The 25,803-nt window shown below is 42.7% G+C and overlaps 1 long non-coding RNA gene across 1 annotated transcript; it reads left to right on the plus strand.

Annotated features, from left to right (window-relative positions):
- The first annotated feature begins 3,254 nt into the window (after positions 1-3,254).
- On the plus strand, positions 3,255-25,571 carry LOC132369662 (uncharacterized). Its single transcript, XR_009504457.1, has 3 exons — positions 3,255-3,337; positions 4,273-4,346; positions 25,496-25,571. It is a non-coding gene; the product is annotated as an uncharacterized LOC132369662 (long non-coding RNA).
- Positions 25,572-25,803: the final 232 nt, after the last annotated feature.

Below are 25,803 nucleotides of genomic sequence, written 5' to 3' on the forward strand. Positions count from 1 at the left end.
GACCCTGCACGTACATCTGTGGCTAAATTCAGCCAGTTGGCAATCAGTTTGCTATGTCTGAATGCATGATCAGGGACTGATATGGCACTTGGACAACTTTTTCCAGTGTGTCAGCCGCATATATTGTAGAGAGATGCAGGTGAGCATTGCAGCTGCAAATGCTTGCAGAGGTCAGTGAAGAAGAGCCCCACAAAGCTGAACTACCAAATGGAGAGGAGGCAAAGGGGATGTTTAGCTGTGAGCATTAGGGTGTCAAACCACCATGTTCTCTGGGGAGGTCAAGCCAGCTCTGAAATGTAGCAGAAGGCTCCTACAGTGTTCACAGGCAGAACCAACATTGTTCCAAAGAAACCACTTTGGATTTGTTCATAAGCTTGACCAGGTTTTCAACAGAAATTTCAAGCGTTCTAACCATCTAATGGAAGAATGAGATGCTGTTGACTTGGATATTTTGAGTTCCTGCTTTTACTTTAATTTTATTTATTTTTTAATTGATGTACAGTTGATTTACAATGGTGTGCCAATCTCTGCTGTACAGCAAAGTGACTCAGTTATACACGTATAGACATTCTTTTTTAATATTTTTTCCATTATGGTTTATCCCAGGATATTGAATATAGTTCACTGTGCTATACAGTAGGACCTTGTTGCCTGCTTTTACTTTAATATTCCTGCTGAACGGACTTAGTTCTGGCCAGGACCTGGTCTGCTCAGGCCCGCCAGGATGAGCTGGCTAGAGAAGGACTCTGTAAGTAATGAAATGCATTGCCCTGTTGAATGGAGAGACTCACTCACGTCCATCTGGATGCTGAATGGCCTCTGACGAATATGACTTGGATTTAGCACAGTTGATATTGAGCTGCTCTTCCTGAGAGAAATTGGCCGCCTGGTTCATGGCCATGCCTCTAATGTCAGGAAGACTGTGTCATCAGTGCCTTAAAAGCTACTTGTCTCCCGTCTGGCAGCCAGCATCCTGAGTACCTAAGAGCTGAATTACACTTAGTAGGTGTTGGTTACCAAGCAGGAAACCAGGTTCCAGCCCAGCTTAGGTCACCTCAGTTTAACATTTGCTCAGTTAGAGCTCCCTTCCTACCCAGAGTCACTTAACTTAGCACTGTGGCCTTTGGGAAGATGACACCCATCTCATTTTCCTATGTGAACCAGGAAGGGAAAGTGTCAGCTGTGAGGGAAAAATACCCATTAAATGTGTATAAGCTGCCAGATTGAATCATGAAGACAAATGTGTTTCTGAACTTGGCATTATTTTAAAGGCTGAAGTTCGGTATTGCATCAGATGAAAGTTTGTTTAATTCTCAATTAAGAATTGTTGTTATGCAGTGGCAGTGGCATGGGGACTTTTATGAGCTGTGCTATTGATTGAAATGATTCCTTCATTGGGTGTTGATTGAGTGATCTTTTGATTCCCTCCCTATTAACATGCTAATGGTTAGGGGTACAGACCCTCGCAAAGGCTCCCGTTGGATGGATGTCTCTGACCTTGCACTGTTCTCCCCAGAGGCCGGAGGTGGGGGGGTGGGGGTAGAGGGGTGTCTGGGGCTCATCAATGGCCTCATTAGCATATTGTAGCTCCACTCCCCAGGGTGACAAATTTAAAGAACATGGAACAAAATTAGGAAGATACTTTAAAGGTTTTAAATGGTGGGCATGTTCTGAGAATGTCTGGATCTCCATGTCAAGGGCGTCTAAGTCAGCCCCGGGAGCAGCTGGAGCCCAAAGGCCAGGCCTCTCTGTGCACCGAAATTACATAAGCTTTGAAGATATTTTTAGCTTCCTTCTCTCACTCCTCTTAATATTCTCCTGATTCTCTGTCTCACAAAGGGGGAAGGCTGCAAACTTAGGATACTGAGCTTTTGGTCTTCAGAAGTTCTGATGTTATTTTCTTTTTCAGATCTTCTGGGGCTAACCAGAAGCAGACACTGATGCAGAAGTGTAAGCTGGCTGTACTTAGAACCCTTCTGTGTGGGCACCAGGGAGGGTGGGGGTCGCTTCTTTGTGGGGTGATGTCTGCTCACTTGGGATTTTTCATTTTAAAATGAGATTAGCTGAGATGATATACATTCAAGTGCCTGGCATAGTACTGACAAATGTAATGTTTCCTTTTCTTCTCTCTCTCCTTCCCCATTTGAAATAGTCTAACTGGGACTCTGAATCAAGGTTATGGTAAAGACCTCAGGGATCTTGGGAAGGTAAGCATCCATTAATATTCATCATTCTTTCATTCAACAAGCATTGATTGAGATACACCAACATGCCAAGCATTGAGTTAGGTAGAATCCAAAACGATAAAAAAAAAAAAAACCGAGATGCTCTTGGTAGTCTAGGAGTCTAAGCTCATGTGCACATGTGTGCATGCATGCATGTGCATGTGTGTGTGCACGTGCATGCATAAGGGGACATGGGGGCCTCGTGCAAGCTGTCACCTCATGAAGGAAACAAGTAAGTTCATCGTGTTCCTTCATATCTCCTGTCCATGTAGATCAAAAGAGAACCAGAGACACCCAGGGCTAAGAAAGCCCTGCTCTGCCATAGCAGCCTGGGGGCTTGGTTCTGATCCTGTTCTAAGCAGCTGTGTGATCTTGGGCAAATCACTGTACTCCATGAGCTTCAGCCAGTGGTATAATGCAGTAGCCTGGCAGCAGGAGATAAGCAGGAGAGGGCATGCCCTGTATAAACGTATTCTCAATGTTCATTTTGTGGATTGAATCAAACAAGGTGATGGGCAGAATTCTGCCCCGGGCTGTGAGCTGTGGGCACTGGATGAGATGATCTCAAGGTTCCTACAGCTCCAGCACTCAAGAATTCAAGGACACTAAGCCTCCTGCCACTCTGCCCTGTGCTGTTCCCGGTAGGGTTAGTCTGCCATAGCCAATACTTACATGTGTAAAATAATGACATAAACCTTTGAAAGAGAGGGTTTTTATTCCTATGACAGTGAGTCACAGGCTCTTTGAGAAAGTATTTGGTGAAGCATCAAGTTACAAAGTTTGGATGAACCACTGATAGAATCCACCCTGGATCTAATATCAGAAGGTCCAGAGCATCCAGTGACCTGGTTTTCTCATCTCTGTACAGTTGAGTCATGGACTCTCATCCCTGCTGATTTTTCTTCCTACATCCATTAGGTCATTGGACATGTTTTGTTCCTTGATGAGGGAGACATATATGGGCGCTAAACTCCAGGAGATGCTCCATTCCTTACCTGCATCAACTCTCTCCAAGGCTATCCTTAGGTCCTCATCTGCCCTGAATTTGGGAAGTCAAGACTTCCAGAAACCTTCAGGCAGGAGTCTGCCCCAGGAGGCTGGCCTCATGGCAGGTACTGTTATCCTAATTTCTGACAACAGTGTGATAGGAGGGTCAGGTCTTGGAGATCAAAAAGATTTCCTCGGGAAGACATGGCCTTATTCTAAATTTTGTGGGTCAGGAAATATAATCCAGATAAAACAACTTTTGAGGGTGCCCAGTAGAGAGGTCCAGTGGGAGCTGACTGTCTAATTTGCTTGCCTGGCTGTGCATTCACATGAAGTCTGCTAGTAGCGGTGCCTTTTTCTAATTTGCACAAGGGAACCTTATGGGATTGTCCCCTCTCACCCGTTCTCAGTAAGTGAGAATAGAAATGGATTCTTGGTAGAGGGTCCACAGATGCCCCCCACTCCAAATCCCACATTCTACACCTTTTCACTAATTGTCCCAAACTGGGCAGGGGATAGGAAGAAGTTGGGGGTTGGCAATAAAGCAGTGTGGGTGATAAGGTGGCAGAGGGCAAGGTTTAAGTCTCGGCCGCCTGTAGAGCTCTCACAACCCCAGATCCAAGAGAGGGCTATAATAGATACAGACACACTAATACATACAGAGGTGCACACACAGAGATATACACACATGCTGATAGACACACATCCAAACCCTCAGGATGCACCCAGACACACTCTCTGTGGTAGACATGGGGATGCATCATCACACAGATCTTCCATTGGTAACAAAGGATTTATTTCCCAGCTGCTGGGGGTGTTGCCAGAAGACAGCCTTCAGCCATCAGCCCTTTGTGCATGGCCTCGCCAAGGTCACATTTCCTTCCAAGGGCGGCTTGAGTCCAGTGACTGAGTGGGGGTTGGAGGGTGGCTAAGAAACACCCGGCCTCCTTGGTCCCACTCTCGGGTAATGCATGTAAAGGTGGTCCATAACCCTGATTCTTTACGCCTTCATGGATTGGCCTTGTTTTCTAAATGTCTTCATTCTTTTATTCTTCTCTAGCTACTCTCCATTCTTCCCCATCAGCCTTCTGACACCACCACATCCCCAAGGCCTGGCACAGCACCAGGCATGTGGTAAGTGCACAATAGTTCTGTGTTGAATGCTTGAATGAAGGCAGAAACTGGATGACTGAGCCAGGAGGGGATCCGGAGGAGATGCTTATACTAGATGGGAGGTTAGAGTAGGTCACCTCAAGGGTCTCTTCCAACCCAGACTATGAGCCAGTGATTCTGAGAATTGATGGGCACTGTTTCCCATCATGGGAGGATGATGTCCTCTCCATAAACCTCCACTCACTTCCTTATGTCTCCTCCCTGCTCCCTCGCCTCTTCCCACTCTTCCCTTCTCCCTGACCCTCAATCCGCATTTCCTGGGAGTCCAGGTCTTGTCGATGGCTCCTCTCCCACTTATCTCATGACTCCATCCCAGTCTTTCTGTTCCCACCTCCCTGGTTTAGCTCCTCCATAACAGTCCTTGAAGGGATCTGGGCGTCCAGACTGCCCCTCCCGTCCATTCCCCACACTGCAGCTGAACCTTCTCCATCTCCTGCCCAAACCCTCCTCCTCCCCTGATGTTGCACACACAGCCCTTCAAGATCTTTCCAGCTTCCACTTCCCAACACGCCACTTGCACCCTACATGTCCAGTTCCCCATCTACACCATGATCTTCTGCATCCCCACCCCTTTTCATTTCTGTTCTCTGTGCCCAAAGGGCTCTCTCACAACTTCCTTGCCCACATGGTTACTCCTACTCACCTTCAAGGTTCTGATCAGTCTGGTGTCTCCCAAGCCCCAAGTCCGACTTAGATGCTCCACTTCTGTGCTTTCCAACGCTCACTGCCTCCTTCTGTTAAACCACTCTACACTGCTGTATCGTGACAGTTGGTTCTCATTGCCATATCCCCTGCAGGGACAGTGTCTAATTTCTCTATGGGTCCTAAGCACCTGACACAGCATCTGGCATACAGTAGAATCTCAATAAATGTGGAACAAATGAATGAATGATTATATGGATATACGAATGAATGGTTATATGAATGTTTCTCCCACATTACCCTCTTTTGAGAGTCCTCGGTGTGGGACAGGTCCTCATCAGTTGGATGGGGGCCTGCACATACTGTGGGAGGGCAGCAGGTGGGCATGGGAAACGCTTTGCTATCCTGGATTTCTTTCATCCATAGGAAACCAAGAATACTTAAGAGAATCTCACTTCCCTTGACTTCTTTCTATCCCTGACATCTGAACAGTGACCCCAGGTTCCACTTCCACCACTGGTTTCTTTTCTTGGGCTGGAGCTGTGGAGCAGGGGCATCCGGGCACTAACCCTTTGGAATGCCCACATTCTTCTTCTCTCTTGCCCTCCCTTGCCCACTCCCCTCTCCTCTCTCTCTGGACCAGTTGCTGAGTACTCAGCCTCTGGCTTGCATGACAAGAATGCTGTCATCTGAGTCACTCCAATTTCTGCCTGATGACTGTGGATCATTTCAAACATCCTCTGATCAATTTGCAGTGTCCAGCAGGGAGCACATCACTGAATCATTAAGCAATGTATCTCTTAACTGGGCTTTGTGTGGAAGGTCAATTGTGCTTTCACTCCAGAAGCCACAGAACTTCCAGGATGCCCAGGAAGGACAGTCTCTACCAGGGACACACAGACATGCACTCCCAGAAGACACCAGATGACCCAGGACCCCCTGCCTGGCTCAGAGGGATTGACAGACCCTCAAGACCACTGCCTGGTCCCAACCTCCCTCAGGTTCCCATTCAAGAATCTAGGTTAAATACAAGTAGAAATTCAACATATGCTATTAGTTGAATTTCTCCTTGTACTTAACCTAGATTCTTCATGCTGCAATGGCTCTTGTCTTCCTATTTTCTTACAGGACAGGGCCTAACCTAGACAAAATCGTGTACTAGAAATTTGCCCTCAAGATTCCACCATTTCCATTCTTTCTGAGGCACACTATGTGACCTGATGTTACCCAGGGACCATTTATTTTTGGAAGAATTAATTCATTCCCATGTATTACTGATCTAATACCCACCAATCACCCCCAGCAACTATTTTATCTGAAGAAAGAAACAGAGGGTTAAAACATGCTTAACTCAAAGGTTTGTATCCTAAATGGTGGAACTGTAGACACTGACATGCCCAAGAGAATTTGGAGCAAAGAAGACTTGTATCAGTATCAGCTCTACCTGGACTTAGAGTCAAGGTCTTAGAATGTTAGAGTGGGAAGAGAAGGTTGAGATTATCTAGTCTCTCACCTTCTTGCTGCAAATGAAGAAACTGAAGCCCAAAGAGACACTCACTTGGTCACGGGCTGGGTCAGCATTAAAAACTCAGTCTTCCATTTCCTACTCCAGCGTTCTCTCTATTAAAATAATTGTTTACCTTTCTTGAGCACATACTACATGCAAAGCATCATCATGAGCTCTTTACAAGTATGTATTAACTTATTTAATCTTGACAATCCTGTGAGGAAGGTGCTATAATTATTCCCATTTTACTGAAGAGGCAACTGAGGTGCAGAGAGGTTAAGTGAATCTCCCAAGGACACAAGCTAGGAGGTGACAGGGCTTCTGCTCTTACCCCCTACACTTGACTCACACAGCACCCTCACTGTGTTTCAGGGACTCCTCTGAAGCCCTGTTGTGACATCTATTTTCCACCACTTTCCATTCTTTCTCGGGCATCTGTGCTTTCTCACGACAAAAAATGCATCCCACATTCCCTGCTCCACCCCTACATTAAAGGCTAGAAGACCTCATAGAAAACCCGTGTTCCAGGCAAAGAGGTGCCACTGTTCCCTGACAGACCTGCCTGCCTGCACCCCTCTCATGTGGTTGGTTGTCACCAGGGCTGTTATTAAAGCCAGAAATAGGCTCCTGAGCGCTTTCGTCCTCCTCCAAACTTCTCGCCCAGGAAGTTCCCACATGTCTGTGGTATCACAGCACTCCCCCTCCTCCTCCTATGACGTCATCCACACACCCCAGCACCCTCCCCCCAAGCCAAGTTCCCACCTGCCCAGGCAGGAGACACAGACTATATCACATCCCAAGAAAATTTTTAATCATGAGATGCATGAGAAATAAAATCTTTCTCTGGTTGGGGTCTATATTTTCCCATCTGCCTCTGCCCCTCCCAAGGGGACAATCCATTCTGGCTACACATGTCAGCATAGCATCTCCCCAGGATGAGGTGAGGCCTACACATGCTACTCTTTCTCATCCCATTGCCACCTCCTCTTCATCATGGAACCAGCCAAGATCCTTCCACTCTGAAAACTCCCACACCCACATGGCATCTCCACTCAGCTGTGTGTTTATCTGGGTGTAAGACTTTGTGTTTGTGTGTGTGCGGCCAGGGTGGGGACCTGTGGGGGACATAGAGTTGGTCCATCTGTGGGAACTGGTTTAAAATAGACTAAGTTCTCAGGCCCAGGATGGACGCTCACACCAGGTCCAGATAGATCCACTGCCTTTATCCCCACCTCCAGAGCAGGGAGGGTCTGGGTGTGGTTTAGGCATCAAGAATGGGAAATGAATGGCCAAGAGTCCAGGGCTGTATTCTATTAAAACATGCATATTGGCTTGATTATGTCTTTCAGAAGTGGAATCCAGAGCAGCAGATAGGACTTTTCCTTTTTACCATGCACACTTGCTGTATTCATCAAGTGTCACTTTGGTGCTCGGCACTGTGCTAGGTATGGAGCATATACATCAAGGAAAATGGGTCACAAAATTTAATCACATTACAACTCACAAGTGAGGGGAAATGAGCTCTGTTATGTGTAACTAATCTGGTCTTTTTTCCCAGAAAGAGTGGGGAAGGGTGGGAAAAAGTAACCAAAGGTCCAATCTGGTTTAGAGCTTGAGTTCATCCAATAGTGCAATAGTTCTTTTAGGAAAGTGCATGTCTCCTGAACAAAAGATGCTCAGTCTCTTGTACTGCTCCTTTTTCTCCCCTAAGATTGAAGAAGGAAGGGGAGGGCTTTATGCAACCCCACGGTGGAGGGAAGTTTCAGAGTTCTCCAGTTCCTTTGGTCTCTAGAGCCACGTCCCTTCCCTCATGGCTGATCTTTGTCCTACTGGTGTTGTAAGCCAAGCTTGCGCTTGAGTAATTTATGACCTAGTCTCTCTGGATTTGGCCAGAGCCCATGTTTCCCTGCCTCCCCTGGTACACTGGCTGTACCTAAGTTCTGTTGGGACTAAGGACTCCCCGAGGTCAAATTGTATCTCCCAATGTTGGGTGTCTACCCACAGCCTTCTCTCATGTCTGTGGTGACCTGCTGTAGAAAACTCCTCAGAGGACCCTTGGCTACTTCTAAGTCTTGTCTTCGCCTTACAGGAACCAAGGGTGGTCAGGGAAAGCCCAACCTTCAGGCTTCCTTCTGCCCACTCGTGCTGTGGTCTGCTCTATCCTGCAAGGCTGCTTTTATGACTTTCTTATTCAATGTCATTAAATGCTTACAAGGGCAGGGATAGTGCTTATTTTTCTTTTTATCAGAAGAATCTATTTCAGCACTGGGCATACAGTTAGAGTTCAATACATGTTTACTGAATGAATGAAATATGTTCAGCAGGGCTGCACATTATTAGGGTCACATAGCATCCTTTGGAGGAAATTAGCATCTCAGAGGGAGATGACAGATGTTTCCAGAAAAACTAAAAGAGGAGCTGACTATAAAAGTAGTTAAATTTTGTTGAAAAATTACTATGGGTCAGGTACTGTGTCAAGAGCATTGCAAACACATTTCCTCAATTAACTCCCCAGCAAATCTTTGAGGTAAGTGGTCAAGATCATTATCAGCATCATTTTATAGATAAGGAAACAGGCCTAGAGACATTAAGGAACTTGCCCAAAATCACACAGCTGGAAGTTGCAGACCTTGGACTTGAAACCCATGTCTGAAGCATGAGCTCTCTCCTTTCAGCCTAGAAGCTTCATGGGAGCCTCCATAGAGGTGGGCCTCCTAGGACTTCAGGAACTAGCAAAACTGTGAAAAACCCCAAGAGGAAAGAAATTCTGATTTAATGGAGCCCAAGAGTCAGCAGGAACCCAAGTCCCAATTTAAAAAGTAAAGAAGAGACAAATGTAAATCCAAGGAGGAACTTCTGTAAAAACCCAATGCCCTAAGGAAGGTCAAATAATTATTATGTTCTAGCAGCTTCTATCCTAGGAGATGGACCAAACCTACATGCCGCTGTCTCTTTTCAGTGCAGCAGCCTGGGAACTCAGGATAATGGATCCTCGAACATGCATAATGCAGGATGGAAAAGCATCTTTCTCCTCGGGCTGGCAATGTAATTTCATACTAAATTTACTGCGGTTTATGTAATTCTTTTCATTCACACCAGAAGGAGTTTCTTTGCTGCTTCCCTTTTCAGAAACTTGGAGACCATATATCTTTGCAAAGTAGATTTTTAAAAATAAAACAGAGAAGAAAAACCAGAGAAGCTCTTAAGTTTCCGGCCTTCTGCCTGGACCAGCTTATTATGCTTCTTCCTTTCCAGAATTGATATGGTAAATGTTAATGCAGTAGCACTGGCTCTGAAAAGCCTAGGTCTTCCAAGAAAGCAACCTTCAAGGAGGAATTCTGCAGCTTCCTCTCCTCTGGGGAGTTGGAGGAGCCAGAGGTTGGGGAAAAGACAGAGACAGAATTGCCCCATCAGTGACTTTCAGGAGAATGTGAACAGGTGACACAGATCTTATCTCCATGAGTCCCTACTCTTTTTCCACTGTCTGTCTCCTGAGCCATCTCTGATTCCTTCAAAGGCCTTTGCTAGCAGTGTCCAAAGTGTCCAAGCTCCTCTGTCTCCTGGAAGAATCTACCTCTTTCTGCTCCTCAATGAAGGAAGGACAGAGCCAGGAGATGGAGCAGAAGAGGGGCAGGCCAAGCTCACCAGAGGGCATATGTCCTGGATACTGGGATCCTAGCCAGTCTGGACGTTGGTCCTTTCAAAATCCTCACCACCACATTTCTAATACTGGGAATATCGATCTTGAGCTGAACTTAGAATAAAATCCTCCCTCAAATTGCACAAAGCCCTGTAAGCAGCTTCCTCCAGCCCTTTTTCCAACCCCATCAGATGCCATCGCCTATCACACCTGGGCACAGTGATGTCGTTTCTGCTTCTTTAACACACCAGGCTCTTTCCTGCCTTCGTGGAAGCCATCCCCTTTACTTGGAAGTCTGTGCTGTATACATCAGCTGGCTCCTCAAGCTTTGCATGGGAACCTAATTGTCTTCTCGTCAGAGAGGTCTCCCCGACCACCCTTTCTACAGCAGATCTCCCCCACCTCCCATTCCCTCACATGTTAAATTTCCTTCATAGTATTTTGCACAAGTCATGATCTCCTTTATGTGCAATTTGTCTACTGTCTGAGTCCTCCACTGCAATGTTCTCCAAGGGTGGAGACCACATCTTTCTTGTCCCTGCTCAATCTCCAGTGCTTAACACAGGGCTCAGACTCAACAAACATTTATCAAACGGATAACTGAATTCCAGCTGTCTATGGTGCACACAGACTGCGAACTCTTGAGGGCAGGGGCTTCTTTCCTCTCTGCAGCCCCAGCACATGGTGCAGAGAAGACTCTGGCACTATTTATGAATAAATGAAATTGTCCCCCTCATTCTGTATTAGAGCCGTTCTACTCCTAACTCCTGTAGAGGAGTCCATCTGATCAACCAGAGACCAGGAAGGCAGAGCAGGCCAGGCATGCTGCAGGCCACATGCCAGTGTCCAATTATCAGGTGACATCATCTCCAGATGAGTTGGAAAGAAAATGATTATCGTAAACAGTCACAGCCCATTGACTATTTCTCTGGCATTTATAATCACTGTTAGACAGCTGCGCCTGGTCCCTTTCCCACGCCTGCTCTAGAGAGCTGAGGTTTGCTGTTGGGTTTTGGTAAGGGTGTTTTTCCTGGCTCATTGCTGGAAAAGGCTTTGGAGAGCTTCTAGTATCTAGCCCAACCTCTCACCCTTCTCAGTCCCTCCACCCCTCCAAGGTCAAGGAACGCACCATTTCAAGAGGCAGGGCCTCCTGTCCTGCACAGCTCTGGGCTTTGCGATTTCTTGCCCAGGTGGAAGCCAAAAAGTCCTTCCTGTGACTTCATCTGTTGGTCTAGACTCTCCCACCTGGGACCACATTCTAAGGATGGCCCCATAGACATATAAGATGATACTGGGTCTTTCTGTGGCCCCAGCGATTATTCTACCCCAGTGACACTTCCTGTTCCTTTGTCACTGCTGTTCATTTCTTCTTTCCTGTGGGCCCCAGGCCTCTCCAAGGGGGCCTCTGTTCACACTGGCTGGCATGCTCTTGCCCCAAACCCAATCAGTAGGAAGTGGGAACCCAGTATCTCAAATTCCCTCTGTTGTGTTTAAGGTACCTTCCCTACCCCTAGGGTTGCAGAAGGAAGGAGGAGTTATTTTGCTTCCTTGATCAGGGGTGATCAAGAAACCAAAAATGATGAAGTTTCAGAATCCTACTATCTATTTACACATCATGGTCCCGAATCTGTAACTGCCCTTCTTGCTAAGATGGTAACTGGGCACCTCATTGAGGAACGACTTTTACTATCTTGAGGGTGGGATTTGTAACAGTCCCCTTTCTTCTAACTCTTCCCTCTTAGGCTCCTCACTCTGGAAGATGTTGCTATTAGGTGTGCCTTAGTCTCAGGTGGGCAGTTTGCTTCTCCAAGTGGCTTTAAATTGGGGAGCAGCCAACCCTTGCCTTTATCTCTAAGGAATAGCACAGCTGTGGGGATTTCCTTATAGTCGCGACCCTCCTCTTAGGAGAGGTTAGCAGCCCTAGTCCCCAAATCATTCTCATGTGCCATGGTCTCAAGTCCCTTCTCCTGCCTGACAGTTTCCCTCTGGTCATTCTTTAGCCCATCAGTGTCAGGAATAATAATAATAGATTGTTGTTATGAGATTAAGCCAGTGATATAAGAATACCCAAATCCTGCCTTCAAACAATCTGTATCTCCATATGTTGGCTTGTTTGCTTGTTTCTTTCTTTTTTAAATAAAGTACTTTCTTTTTTTAAAAAAAATTGAGATATAATAGATTTCTGCATTATTTAGCTCAGGCTGTCATAATGAAAAATACCATAGATTGGGTGGCTTAAATAACAGACATTTATTTCTCACAGTTCTGGAGGCTGGGAAGTCCAAGATCAAGATGCCAGCCAATTCGGTTCCTGGTGAAGGCCCTCTTCCTAGCTTGCAGATGGCCCCTTTTTTGCTACATCTTTACATGGTGGCAGGTGGGGGGGGTGGGGGTTGGAGAGAGAGAGGTCTTCTTATAAGATCTCTTCATATAAGGCACTAATCCCATCATGAGGACCCCACCCTCACGACCTCATCTGAATCTCATCACCTCAAAGGTTCTATCTCCAAATACCATCACATTTGTTGTGGGGGTGGTTAGGGCTTCAACATATGAATTTGAGGAGGACACAATTCCATCCATAGCATTTTCCAGAAGAAAATATATGCATAAATGAAGCAAAGAAAAGAGTTATTATCAGTTAGGAGCATATCCCCAAACCCCAGAGCAGAGCTCAACAAAGCTGGGCCCGTATAAGAGAAAATTCCTTTTGCTAGGCCTAGGTCTGAGTCAGCCTAGAGCCAGAATTGGTACAGCCCCAAAGTCTGCCTGGTTCTGTGCCTTCTCAGTGGCCACACTTGAGTCTCAGATCTTAGCCTCCAATGGGAGAAATGGCAGATCCAACCCCACCCACAGCACCAGGAGAAAAGGAGCAAAGAGCGAGAGAGACTGTTTTCTCTGATTTAAGAGTAGAATGGTCTGGGTCTCCTGGCCCAGGTCTTCTCAGGCCGGTCAGTGGTCCTGGCCCTAAAACAGTCCCATGAGAAGAGGGGGAGGAAGAGAGTCAGAGGGAGAGATGCTGGGGGCAGGCCCTGGTCAAGAGTCAAAATCAAAAGGGGAGAGACCACACTCATATGCCTGGATATGTTAATTTTTTTGAAAGTTTCACCCTTTTAAAACATGACTCAATTAGGTACCCTTGAGTCTGACCAATCCAAATTGGGGGTGGGGGCATTTGGGGCAAGCACTCAGTGATTTAGTGCTCTCCCTGGAAGCCCAAACTCTGTACCCATTTAAAAGAGAGTCACCCAGAATGGCATACAGGCTTTATATTTGGTCATTTTTACTTCCCTTAACCTAAAGTTAAGGCACAGTAAACATGTATTTATGCAACTGGAGGTTGCTTGAGATCTTTTAGCAGCTGCATCTCACTGTTGGATTATTCCAAGTTTTTGTATGTTCCACCAAACCCCCAATAGTTTCCCCATGAACTGCTTTCAAGTCAACTATTCCCCACCCTAAAATTGTATAGATGGTCATTCGCACCTACATTTGGGAGTTTACATTTATTTCTGCTAAAGGTTTTCATGTTGATTTTGGCCCATCATTGAAACCCATCAAACTTATTCTGAATTGTAATTTGCTGAACAGCATATGAACTATTTCTGCTTCTCCACTTCACTGGGATTTTCACTGCAATGTCTCAAGAGTTGCTGTTCAAACTAAAAATGTCCTACTTAGCATTCATCCAACTGTCTCCCTCACTTCTTCCAAAACAGAGCTCAAAGCTAAAGGCTCTCAAGAAGGCTTCCAAGATTAAAAGGGGGCAGAAATGAAGCTCTTTCCTTTTCGGACAAGGGGAAACTCCACAGAGCTCCTGCTCTGAGTGGCCTGGGGCTACTCATGGATTTCAAAGGGGGAAGGTCCATTCTTAGAAATGAAGAGGACAGACTGTCAAACTGCATAATGTTGAATGTGCTGTTTCCGGGAAGAGAGAGGCCTGTGCCTTCAGGTGAGAGGTGTCCCTGTGACCCCAAAGACATACTGGTCCTCTGCCTCCATGCCAGCCTGCTTGAGCCAGTAACCTCTTCCAGAAAGAGAAAGAAATTATCCAAAAAACCATCTCTGTGAGCTCCCAACCCCCAGCCCACAATCAGAAGGAGCAGCTGAAACCAAAGAACAACTGGAATGTTCTGGTTTAAGAAAGGCAATATAGTTTGGAGGTCAGGTGCTCAGAGTTCTGGGTTCGAATACTGGCTCTGCCCCTCATGCATGGTTTAGCCCTGGGCAAATGCTTCTGCTTTATAACCTTCAAAGTTTCCTCATCTGTAAAATGAGATACTTTATGCTTTCTACCCCTGGAGGATAAAGTGAAATAATAACTATAAATCACCCCATTTAGGGCCTATCCCATGGGAGGCGCTCAATAAGTGATCACACTCGTCACTGTTTAGGTCACTCTTTTCTTGGCTCATCTTTGATTAGAAACATGTGGGAAGTCTCAGTTATTGGCACCGATTTCTCACTTGCAAGCATGCTGGCCACAGTGTATATTTAAAACAGAAGTTTTATTAAAAGCACAAAAGATCAATAAGCATTATGTTCTGAAACCAGAGAATCAGTGATGTTCACTGAACTGCCTCTCACTGTCTCTGAGCCAGTGCTTGTGAGTCTGCCTCTGTTTCAGTTTTCTATTGCTGCATAAAAAGCTGGACAACCTTAGTGGCTTAAACTGCAAGGATTTACTATTTCCCTATGATTCTGAAGGTTGGCCAGGCTCCGCTGGGAAGTTCTCCTCCACATGGTATTGGCAGGGGTCACCGGTGCAGCTGGCTTTGCTGGGAGCTGGGATGGGCTAGAACTTCCCTGGTAGCTCCACTCACACCGGGTACTTCAACTGGGGTGGGTGGAACAGCATGGCCTGGCTGGACAATTCTTGCTCTCCATATGACCTCTCTTCATGTAGTAGTTTAGTGTGACTTTCATTACGTGTAGGCTGGACCCCAGTAGGGTGAAAACAGAAGACTTTAGGCCTCTTAAGGCCTAGAATTGGAAGTCATGCAGCATCACTTCTGATACATTCTGTTGGTCAAAACAAGTCACAGGGTGAACCTAGATTAAGGGAAGAGGACATAGGCCCTACTTCTTGATGGGAAGAGCAGCACACAGGTACAAAGATGGGAAGGATTATTGGTGGACATTTTTGCAAACAATCTACCACACCCTCTTGCTCCAGTATCTATCCCAGCCTCTTTAAATGGAGCTGTAAGCAAGTGCTACCTGGCGGAACCCAGGTGCTAGCCAGGCCCTGGCTGCCTCCATTCTCCCAGTCTCACTGGCTCTTCCTTCTGTTCGTGTTCTTTTGTCCTCTCAGCACCATGTGCCTCTTCATCGTGACTCTTCATGCTCACTTGGGCTGAGAGAATGGTGGTCATTCCTTCCAAGCGTATTATCCCAAATTGGTACTTTTACAACATATTTTTAAAGGAAATACGTTGACTCGACAGTTCTTAAGACCATGATGGAATGACATAGAGACAGTAAGGAAAATATGGGCACATCAAGAAGGTCCTAAAAGGCACCTATTCTATGTATTTTTCACCTTCTCTCATGGAAGGATCTACAAAGCTCCAGTAAGAGGGTGCTAGGCTAAGGCCCCTCATCTCCTTCTTGAGACCCAGCCTCTGTTTCCTGTCCCTGGGCAGGCAGAATCTCAGACAAGAAGGAAAACAATGTGCCTCCTCACAGCCCCAGGACCAGTCAAGAGTCCAGGGCACCATCTCCAGCGTGTAGAGAAGCTGGAGCTTCGTGCCTCCATTTAAATGGACTTGCTTCCACTTCTCCACAGAAGTAAGCTATGCTTTTCTCCATAAGCCGCTTCCTATTTATTTCCTAATGAAAAGATGGCTCAATAATCCCCTGGTTCTGAGTGAGATGATGATGGTGATGATAATAATAATAGTAGGACTTCCCTGGTGGTCCAGGGGTTAAGACTGCACACTTCCACTGCAGGGGATGTGGGTTTGTTCCCTGGTGGGGGGACTAAGATCCTACATGTGGCGTGGCACGGCCAAAAAAGAAAAGAAAAAGAAACTCACGGAAATAATAATAAAATAACTATTATTAGTTACTATCAATAAGATATCATTTTAATAAAGATAAGTATAATAATAGTAATTCTTATGATGATAACAAACCAGTAATAAAACAATAGCATTTACTGAGTACTTTTTATGCGTCAGGCTTTGTGTCAAGTGCTTTCTATGCAATGTCGTTTAAAACTCACACATTCTTAGGAATTTGCCAAAGTGACACAGCTCACGGCCAGGCAGCAGCCAAGCTTGGCTTTAAACCCAGATCAGAATAACCTTAAAGGCAGTGTCTTCTCCACCAGACTCAGCTGGGGGATTCATTTCATCCAGAAGTCCCCTCACCAGTGCCAAATGCCACTCCCATGCCAGATAAAACTGAGCCCTCAGCGGCTGCTAGAGTCACACACCCAGGAGTCTGTCTAGTCCCAAAGACAGCATGGTGCGAGGGTCTGGACCCAGGTTCTAATTAAACAGAGCACAGCTTCCCTGGGAGAATGTTTGGAGAGAGGAACACAGAGAAAGGAGAGAGGGACAACTGACAGCAAGCAGGCAGAATATTCTGGAGACAGGGTGTCTAAGTCAGGGTTCTTCAGAGCGACAGAACCAGTGGGACATTTATAAAAGGAGTTTTATTATGAGGAATTGGCTCCTGTGATTATGGAGGCCGAGAAATCCCACGATTTGCAGGCTGCAAGCTGGAGTTACAGGAAAGTATAATTCAGTCTGAGCCCAAAGGCCTGAGAACCAGGGCAGCTGATAGAGTAAACCCCAGTCCAAGGGCTGGAAACGATGGCATAAGATGTCCCAGCTCAATAGGGAGATGGGAAAAAGGGGCAAATTCTTCCTTCTTCTGTCTTTTGTTCTATCAGGATGAGATGATGCCCATCCGTACTAGGGAGGGCAATCTGCTTGAGTCCACTGATTCAGATGCTAATCTCGTCCAGAAACATCCTCGCAGACACACCCAGTAATAATGTTTAATCTGGGAACACTGTGGCCAGTCAAGTTGACACGTGAAATTAACCACCACACATGGGGACTTTGGGCAAACTTTGCAGGCACAGATGCCCCTTAGGGATCCCTCTGGCTCCCCCTGCAATGGAAGGAGGAGTCATTATGTTCCCAGTGTCTACACAAGGGCTTCAGGCACCTCCTTCTTCAGCTTTCCTGGAGCTCCCAGTTGCTCTGCCCTCAGGAAACTCCCTTGGCTGGAACGCTGGGTCTGGGCTGTACGGAGGCCACCATGTTCATGAGCCTCATCTACCACCAGATCTTCCCAAACCATGAACACCTTCTCTGCAACTCTGACTCTCGTTTCTCAGGCAGCGGCTCTCAAAATAAAGTTTTGTGTCTAGCCCATCACCGGCCCAGTCACTCTGAAATAAAGCAGACCCAGCTAGTTTTACATCTCATTTACATGACAAGCTACACTTTTGCCTGAGTGGACCCTGACACAAAATTTTTATGTTATATTCCTTTTGTTCTTTGGGACACCACTCAGTCTAAACAGCAAAAACAAATGGATTATCGTCTACCCAGAAGGCAATCTCCCTGGGGTCCCTTGGGTCTGTGTCACCAATCCCATCTCTTTTTTGTTTCCTTTCTAGGTATTGTTGAATGTAACACACACATAGGAAGTGACTTAAAACAAAAATGTACAGCTTAATTATCACAAAGCAAAAATCCACAAAACCATCACCCAAATAAAAATGGAACAATGTCCCAGAAGCCACCTCGGTTCTCCTCCAGATCACCTCCCTCTTGTCCCTGCAGAGATGACCACTAGCCAGATTTTTGTGGTAATCACTCACTTGCATTTAAAAATTTTTATCACCCAATCAGGCAACTCTTAATACTATATAGTTTAAAAATGAAGTCATACTGTATACATTTTGTGTCAGGCTTGTTTTGATCAACATTATGTTTCGGAGATTTGTACATATTGTGGCTGGAGTTCATTTATTTTCATTGCTGTATCAATTTCCCTTGTATGACAATACCACCAATAGTTGTTTCTAGTTTGGGGCTACTGCAAACAAAACTGTTATAACCGTTATTGACCACATCTCTTGATGTCCTTGTGGAATTGCTGGGTCATAGAGTATATGTATGCTTAGTTTTAGTAGATATGCCAAACTGTTTTACCTAGGGATTATAACAATTTTCATTCCCACCAGTACTGTACGAGGATTCCCTTGCTCTACTTCTTTGCCAATACTTATGGTGGTGACTTCTTTTAATTTTAGACATTCTGGGTACTGTTCTGTATGACTATACTCCGATTTGCTCATTTTTCCATTTCACTGATTACTAATGAAGTTGACTCCCTCTTCATATATTTGCTGGGCAATTGAATATTCTTTTTGTGACGTTCTTATTGGTGATTCTTTCCCATTTTTTCAAGTTGTCCATCTTCTCCTTACTGATTTGTAAGACGTCTTCTTATACTGTGGATATGAGGCCTTTGCCAGTTATGTGTGTTGTGAAATCTTTTCCGCCATGTGCTTGCTTTTTCACTTTCTTACTTGTATCTTTTGATGAACAGAAGTTCGTAATTTAATGTTGTCCAATTCATCAGTCTTTTCCTTTATTCTTAGTGCCTTTTTCGTGTCTTGTTCTAGTAAGATGTCTTTTCCTACCACAAGGTTATGAAAATATTCTATATTTTCTTCAAGAGCCCTGTAGTTTCTTGTTTCAGATGTAAGATTTATGTCTTTTATATCATCTTAATAATGATTTATTGATGTACAATGTGAAGTAGGGGTCAAGTTTAAATGTTTTCCCAAATCCAGTTGATATGGGAAATTATTTCTTGAAAAAACATCTTTTTCCCCTCTGCCATGACACCTTTGTCAAAGGTGAAGTACCTAATTGTGGGTCTGGTTTTGGACTAGAGAGCTCTTCTATTCCATTGGTCTATTTCTTTGTTCCTGTATCAATTCCTCACTGTTATTAACTAGTGTGGTTTTATGAGTCTTGCTTTATGGCAGAGCAATTCTTCCCACCTTGTTTTTTTTTCTACAACTGTCTTAATCTTTCCTATTTCCTATAAATTTTAAAATCAGCTTGTCAAGATCCACAAAAAAAAAAAAAACTTGTAATTTTGATTGGGTTTCCCCTGATTCTTCACGTAAATTTGTAAAGAACTGATATCTTTATAATGTGGAGTCTTCTACTTCATGACTCCCTCATTTATTTGTTTATTTATTTAAGGTCTCCTTTTATTTCATCCTATAATATTTCAGAGGTTTCTGCATAAATATCTTGCACAACTTTTGTTAGATTTATTCCTAGATAGATAATTCTTTTAAAGATATTGTAAATGGGAATCTTTAAATTTCTTAAAAATTTTCTGACTTCCTCCTTTTGCTAGATAGAAATCAATTGATTTTTGTATATTGACCTTGTATCTATTAACTTGCTAAGAAATTTGTAGGTTCTTTAATGATTTTCTAGATACACAAAAAAGTCTTATTTCTTCCTTTCTAATTTCTATGTTTTTTTTTTCTAGCCTCACTGTTCTAGCTAGGACCTTCAGTCCATATTGGCAAGGGATGCTGTTACCTGGCTAATTGTGTTGTTCAAATATTTCATTCTCTATTTCAAAGGGAAAGCTTTCAACATTTCACCATTAAGTTTGATGTTTGTTATAGGCTTGTCATAGATTTACTTTATCAGGCTAATGAGTTCTCTTCTATTCCCACTTTGCTAAGTGATTCTTGTTTATTTTGATGAAGAATGGATGCTGAATTTTATTGCTTTTTCTTTATCTATTAAAATAATCCTACAGATATTCTCTTTGTTCTGTCATTGTGAACTAGGTTGATTGAAGTTTCAATGTTAAACTAATCTTGCTTTCCCAGAATAAATTCAGTTTGATCTGATGCATTATTCTTTTATACATTGCTGATTCCATTTGCTAATCTTTTGTTTAGGATTTTTGCTTCTGTGTTCTGAGTGCAATTGTCCTATAGTTTTTCTTTTCATCATGTTCTTGTCAAGTTTTGTATTAAGATTATGTTGGCATCATAAAGTAAGTTGGGAACCATTGCCTTTTCTTTATTCTCTGGAAGAATTAAATAGGATTGGCTTTTTTTTTTTTTTTCATTCTTAAACATTTAGCAGAATTCACTAGTGAAGCTACTTGGGTCTAGGAACATTTTCTTTGGAGGAGATTTTCAATTGATTATTTAATTTCTTAAATAATTATGTAATTATATTTTCAACTTTTTTCTGTGTCAATTTTGATAAGTTGAGTTTCTCCTAGGACTTTGTCCATTTAATCAAATTTTCAAACACTGGCATAAAGCTACTCAGAATATCCTCTTACCGTCGCTTTAATGTTTGTATAAAATGTAAGGATGTCTTCCTCATTCCTGACATTTGTACCTGCTCTTTCTTTTTTTCTTAATCAGCTTTGTCAAGGATTTATCAAATTTATAACTCTTTTCCAAGAACCAGCTTTTCGCTCTGATTTTCCCTCTCCATTTTAGTTTGTTTTTATTTCATTAATTTCTGCCCGTATCTTTTGTTGTCATTTTCTTCCTCTTACTTTCTTAGGTTTTAATTTGCTGAGGTTTGTTTCTAACCTGTTGGAATGATTAATTACATCACTGATTTTAAAATATTCTTTCTTACTTCTAACAAATGCATTTAAAGTATAAATTTCCCTTTAAGCATTGCTTTCGCTGCATTCTATTTTAGTATGTCATATTCTTATCTTGCAATTAATATTTTCTAATTTGGTTGATTAATTTTTGAACTATGAATTATTTGAAAGTATATTTTAAAGGTACATACTGAAAGTTTTGTTATCTTTTAACAATTGATTTCTAGCTTAATTCCTCTGTTGTCAAAGTATGTATTCACAATTTCAATTTTTAAAGTTTATTGAGACTTGTTTTGTGGCCCAACATATGATCAGTTTTGCAAATGTTTCACAAACACTGGAAAACTATTTGTATTCTTCAGCTTGGGGTACAGTATTCTATTTGTCCATTAGGTTAAATCTACACTTTACGTGTTAAAATGTCTCATATTCTTACTGATTTTTTGGGCTGCTTTTCGATCAATTACTTAAAGAAGTGAGTTAAAATCTTCGACTATGTGATTTATCTATTTTTCCTCTTAATTGTTGCTTTAAATATTTTGAGGCCAGTTATATATTTATAAATATATAAATTCTATATATTTAGAATTTCTATTTTCTACCTGATGAATTGAAACCCTGATCATTATGAAGTGGTTTCTTTTTCCCTAGCAATTTTGTTAGTCTTAAAGTTCACATTGACTGATAATAATAATACAGCTCCACTAGCTTCTCTTTGGTTAAAATTTGCATAGGTTATTTTTTCTCATCCTTTACTTTCAACCTTTCTGTAACTTATGTTTTAAATGTGTTTTTTATGAACAACAAACAAATCGTTGGAATTTTAAAAATCCTGTCTGACAAATCTTTGTCTCTTAATTGGAGCATCTGGCATATTTACATGTAATATAGTGGTTGCTGGATTTGGGTTTAAATCTACTATCATACCATATGCTTTCTATTTCCCTGCCTGATCTTCCTTTTGAGTTTCTTATTTTCTTGCCTGCTTTTGAATAGGTTTTTGAAGGTACAATTTAAAAAAAATACACTGTAATCTAAAGTTTACAATTCCATGAAATTTTTACAACAGTTTACACCCATGTGATCTCCACCTAATCAATATAGAGAACATTTCCATCACCCCAGACAGTTCCCTCATGTCTCTTACCAGCAGTCTCCTCACTCCCACCCCATATTATCTGCAACTTAAAAAAATTTTTTTTATCAACATAATTTTGCTTGTTCTTGAACTTCACTTGAATAGTACTCTTGTGTCTAGTTACTTTCACTTGACATAATGTTTTTGAGATTTATTCATGTTTAACGTGTATTGGTAGTTTGTTTTTATTGCTGAACAATATCCCACTGCATGACTATAACACAATTTTTTTATCCATTCTCATATTGATGGGCATTTGGGTTGCTCCCAGTTTGGAGCTATTATGAGTAAAACTGCTATTAACTTTCCTCTACAAGTGTTTTTGTTAGCACATATTTTTGTATCTATTGGATAAATGCTTGAAAGTGGAATTTCTAGGTCATAGGACAGGTGTATATTTAACTTTGAATCATTTTATACCTATTTTATATTCCCACTAGCAATACATGTGGCTTCACATCCTTGTCAATATTTTACATTGTCAATCTTTTTAATTTTTGCCATCCTAGTAGGTGTGCAATGGTATCTCACTGGGGTTTTAATTTGCATATCCCTGGCTACTAATGATGTTGAACACTTTCCCTCATATGATTACTAGAGATATATATGTATGTGTGTGTGTGTGTGTGTGTGTGTGTGTGTGTATGTTTTCTTTCAATCAGTGGCTTGCTTTTACATTTTCTTAATGGAGAAAGTAAAGTTTATCAAATTGTTCCTTTATGGTATTACTTTTAAGTCTTGTCTAAGAAATCTACCTATAACAAGATCACAAAAATGTTGCCCTGTGTTTTCCTTTAGAAGCTTTATAGTTTTACCTTTTATATTTAAGTCTATGATCCATCTCAAATTAAATTTATGTAATATATAATATATTTATAATACTGAAATATTTATATTTATATATAAATATAAAATATAAATATATTTCTATAAGAATAATCAGTAGTTCCAGTATCATTTGTTGAAAAGACCGTGCTTGTCTTGAACCTTTGTCAAAGATCAATTAAATGTAAATATATGGGTCTATTTCTGGACTCTGTATTCTTTTTTTTTTAAGATTTATTTATTTATTTATAGATTGATTGATTGATTGCTATGTTGGGTCTTCATTTCTGTGCTAGGGCTTTCTCTAGTTGCGGCAAGCGGGGGCCACTCTTCATCGCGGTGCACGAGCCTCTCACTATCGTGGCCTCTCTTGTTGCGGAGCACAGGCTCCAGACGCGCAGGCTCAGTAGTTGTGGCTCACGGGCCTAGTTGCTCCGCGGCATGTGGGATCTTCCCAGACCAGGGCTCGAACACGTGTCCCCTGCATTAGCAGGCAGATTCTCAACCACTGCGCCACCAGGGAAGCCCTGGACTCTGTATTCTGTTCTGTTGATTTCTTTGTATATTCCAACACCAATACCAGATTGTCTTGCTTACTGTAACTTTGTCTTGAGAACAGTGTACTGTGTAGATTACTGTAGCTTAAATCTTGGAAACAGGTAAGTCTTCTCCTATTAAAAGGTAAAGTATATTCCTTCATCTCTTGAATCCGTGTGAACCTGTGAGTGCTTTGACTAATATCATGCAACAGAAGTGTTTCTATGTGATGTCTAAGTCAGAAGCATTGCAGCTTCTTCTTTGGTCTCTTGGAATGCTCACTCTGGAATAAACCAGGCAATGTGTAAGCAATCTGACTATCCTGGATACCACCATGCTGTGAGGAAGCCCAAGCTAGCCATGCAAAGAGGTTACGTACAGAAAGTGGTGCCTGACAAGCCGCAGCTATTCCAGCTGTACCGACCCAGACCCCACACAGGAGACTGAAGTATCTTTCGACAACTTTAACCCTAGTCATATCTGACTGAAATTTCAAGAAAAATCCTGAGCAAGAACAGCCCAGCTGAACCCATGTAACCCACAGAGCTGTGCAAGATACTATATTGTTATCTGGAAACAAGTAGGTTTTGGTATAGTTTGTAATATAGAAATAGATAACTAGAACAGTAGAGTATTAGAAAAGAGTATAGGATTTCAGGATTGGAAAGACCTGGACTCAAATTTTGCTTGTGGCTTTGTGCAAAGAGCAATCAAGTTACCAGGCTGAGGGCTAAGGAATTTATATACGATATTTTATTGTTCAAAAAATTTTAAAGCACCTACTGAAGACAGGGAGTATGCTTAGAAGATACAAATGTGAATACAAAGCAGCTACTCCTCCAAAGGAATTTAAAGAGCAGTGGGGGAAGATAGACATGTTCAATACAAAGATAGCTGATGAAATCACTTTCTGTCAGTAGCAACTGCTATACAGCAAATTCTAAGAAAAATAACTTTGCTAATCTGGATTCACACTCAACTGATACGTACAAAACATCAGATAATGAGTATGTCACAGCCCACCTGGCTTCCCTTTCGTACTGGCTACGAGGAAGGTCAGAATTGAAGGTGAGATTGCTTCCAGTGTCTCCTCTCTCCTTTTGCAACATGATTTCCAACTTTCTCCCTCTAATTTAACAGTTGTAATGTCTTAAATTCTTTTGAGGAGTAAAAGGTGGGATGAAATTATGAATTAAAGGTATATCAGAAAGCTAATTGATCAATTCAAATTGAAAGCATAGCTCAGGATGAATCTGAGTTGTTGCGTTTCTTGTTTGTGTAGTTGAGACAGTCCCTGCTGTGAATATGTCTTTCCTACGACCACTACGATTACAGCAGCTATGGATACTATTACTACTAATGACAACCAAAGCTGGTGTTCACAGAGCATAGTGTACCAGGCACAGTGCTAAGCGCTTAAATGAATCATTCCATTTCATTTTTACAATAATCCTGTGATGTAGGTGTTATTATTTTCCCAGTTTTACGGATGAGGAAACTTGGAGAAGTTGTGTCACTTGCCCAGGTAATGCTGATAGCCATGTCAGGGGCAGTTCCCTTCCAGAGCCCATGAACTTCTGCATTAGGCTTTTGGAGCATATGGGTCCATGGTAAAGGTGGATGAATGGACTTTAATGATGACCCAATCTGGCCTAACCTTCTTCTTTATTCAGAGGCTTTCCCTGGTAAGGCCCAGGTATCCTTAGAGTCCTTCAGGGGTTGGGCTAACCGAGTTGTCCCCACCAAGGTCACCGCTCCCCATACATGGAACTCCATCTTCACAAATATTTGTCTTCCTGGATCCTGAATCCTAAATCTGTTCACAAAATATTGATAGATTGTGTTTGCATTCATAGTGACCAGAGGAAACTAGAGAATGGACAAAAGAGAGAAGTTAAATTCTGGTAATTATTTCAAAATATTTGATAAGTTAGCAGTGATGTTGAAAGCACAAATCCCTGGCATCATTAAAACCCTCTTCCTTAAAAACTCAAAGGGATATATCTCTAATAGAGAAAATAAAGGCAGTGTAGTGGGAAAGAGAATGAGCTACATATATTCTGATACATACATCAATCAGAAGCAGGAAGGGAACTGACATATATGAAGTGCCAATATGTGCCAGACTTGTTACATGCATTGCCTCATGTGATCCTCCTTCATCCACCCATGTGGAGCAGGTGTTATGGGAAGTGAATCAGACCAGAGACCCTGGAATCCACAGGCTTCCACTGCTCAGTGAGGAACCTTGGCAGGTGTGTATCCTCTGTAGGCCTAGGTTTCCTCATTTATAAAATAACAAAAGAACCTAACACATAGTGTTGCTGTGAGGATTAAACAAGATGTACAGCACTGTGTAGGGATACAATGACTGGTAAGTACTATGATTATTCTATCCATTGCTGAATCTCAGGAGGGAGAACGAAGTGCACCCTGTACTTGGTTTGGAAGATGGGGGAGGAGTGTCAGGGAAGAGGAGGGAGGGGTT

Source organism: Balaenoptera ricei, chromosome 8, assembly GCF_028023285.1.
Source record: "Balaenoptera ricei isolate mBalRic1 chromosome 8, mBalRic1.hap2, whole genome shotgun sequence".
Lineage (NCBI taxonomy): Eukaryota > Metazoa > Chordata > Mammalia > Artiodactyla > Balaenopteridae > Balaenoptera > Balaenoptera ricei.